General features: G+C 36.7%; 1 non-coding gene across 1 annotated transcript; it reads right to left on the bottom strand.

Moving 5' to 3' along the window:
- Nucleotides 1-1,162: 1,162 nt before the first annotated feature.
- LOC112713832 (small nucleolar RNA R71) lies at nt 1,163-1,266 on the bottom strand. Its single transcript, XR_003158793.1, has one exon. It is a non-coding gene; the product is annotated as a small nucleolar RNA R71 (small nucleolar RNA).
- Nucleotides 1,267-2,338: the final 1,072 nt, after the last annotated feature.

Raw genomic sequence — 2,338 nt, 5'->3', positions numbered from 1 at the left:
CTTTCTTTAAAATTTAAAAAATCTTATCTTATTTCAAATTCAATTTTCAAAACTCAATTTCAAAATTTAAAATTTCAAATCTTTTTAAATCTTGCTATCTTTTCAAATCTTTTTCAAATCTTCACCATATCTTATCTTATCTTGTTTCAATTTCAAAAATATTTTAAAATCAAATCTTTTTCAAATCTCCTGTCTTATCTTATTTTCAATCTTTCTTAATTAGTTACTTGCTTTATCTTATTTTAATTTTAAAAAGTTTGATATCTCTTTAATACTCTCCTTTCTCTTTCTATCTTTTTCAAAACTTCCTAACTAATTCTTCTCTCTTCTATTTTCAAAAATTTCTTACCTCTTTCTCTCTCTTCTTTTTCAAAAATCACCTTCTAATTTTCAAATCTTTTTAGTTAATTTGATTTTAATTTCCTTCTTGTTTTCAAAATTAAATAAATAAAATAAAAATAAAAGTATTTTAATTCTAGTTTCTCTTTTTACTTCTTAATTTTTGAATTCTTCTTCTCATTCTTCTTTCTTCTCCATATCTCACAGGGAGTTCTCTATTCTTTGACATAGAAACTCCCATTCTCTTTCTTTCTTGTTTTTCTTTTTCTTGTTTATGAGCAGGAACAGGGGCAAAGAACCTCTCTTTGATCCTGATCCTGAATCTGAGAGGACTATAAGAAGGTGTTTATAATAAGTTAAAGCACAACACTCCAGAGAAAACCTCACAGAACTTTTCGAACAAGAAACTGAAAATACAAATATGGTAGCCAATCAGAATAATGGAAGAGATGCAAGAAAGATTCTTGGTGACTTCATTGCACCCACTTCTGACTTCTATGGAAGAAGTATCTCCATACTTGCCATTAGAGCAAACAACTTTGAGCTTAAGCATCAGTTAGTCTCTCTAAGGCAGTAGAATTGTAAATTTCATGGACTTCCACGGGAAGATCCACATCAATTCTTATCTGAATTCTTGTAAATCTGTGATACTGTTAAGACCAATGGAGTGGATCCCAAGGTCTACAGACTTATGCTTTTTCCCTTTGCTGTTAGAGACAAAGCTAGGATATGGTTGAATTCTCAACCTAAAGAAAGCATAGACTCTTGGGAAAAGTTGGTCAATGCTTTCTTGGCCAAGTTCTTTCCACCGCAGAAAATGAGCAAGCTCAGGGTGAAAGTTTAAACCTTCAGACAAAAAGAGGGTGAATCCCTCTATGAAGCTTGGGAAAGATACAAGCAACTGATAAGAAGATGTCCTCCTGACATGCTCTCAAAATGGACTATCCTAGGAATCTTCTATGATGGTCTATCAGAGATGTTCAAAATGTCTTTGGACCATTCTGCTGGTGGATCACTCTACTTGAAGAAAATTCCTGAAGAGGCACAAGTACTCATTGAAATGGTTGCAAACAACCAATTCATTTACACTTCTGAGAGAAACCCTGTAAACAATGGGATAGCTCAGAAGAAAGGAGTCTTGGAAGTTGACACTCTGAATGCCATATTGGTTCAGAACAAGATCTTGACCCAATAGGTCAATATGATCTCTCAGCATTTGACTGGATCACAAGCTGTAACTAGCAGCACTCAAGACACCTCCTATGATGGAGATGCCTATGATCCAGATCAACCCAAGATGGAAGAGGTGAATTACATGGGAGAACCCTATGGAAACACCTACAACTCCTCATGGAGAAATCATCCTAACCTTTCATGGAGAGATCAACAGAAGCCTCAGCAAGGCGTCAACAATAATCAAGGTGGAAGAAACCAGAATAGGTTTAATAATAAACCATTCCCTTCTTCTCAGCAAAACATGAAGACTTCTAAGCAGAGCCTTTCTGACTTAGCAACCATAGTCTCTGAACTCTCTAAGACCACTCACAGTTTCATAACAGAAACTAGGCCCTCCATCAGAAATCTAGAGGTACATGTTGATCAACTGAGTAAGAGAATCCTTGAGACCCCTCCTAACACTCTTCCTAGTAACACCGAAGTGAACCGAAGAGAGGAGGGCAAGGCCATCACAGTGGACATTGAGACCGAATCTGAAGGGGATAATTTGGTGTTGAACGCCAGTAAGGAAGTCTTTACTGGGCGTTCAACGCCCAAAGAGGAGCCATTCTTGGCATTGAAAGCCAGTAAGGAAGTCCTTACTAGGTGTTCAACGCCCAAAGAAGCATCGTCACTGGTGTTGAACACCAGTAATGGGGCATTTGGGTGTTCAACGCCCACTAAACAGTCACCTATTGAAGAACTGAAGGCAACTAACGCTCATGAGGAGACTATAGAAGTTCCATTGAATGCCTTGTTACAATTCATGGATTATGAGGATAAC

Source organism: Arachis hypogaea, chromosome 9, assembly GCF_003086295.3.
Source record: "Arachis hypogaea cultivar Tifrunner chromosome 9, arahy.Tifrunner.gnm2.J5K5, whole genome shotgun sequence".
Classification (NCBI taxonomy): domain Eukaryota; kingdom Viridiplantae; phylum Streptophyta; class Magnoliopsida; order Fabales; family Fabaceae; genus Arachis; species Arachis hypogaea.
The sequence above is the reverse complement of the archived record's forward strand: the minus strand, read 5'-3'. Positions and strand labels throughout refer to the sequence as shown.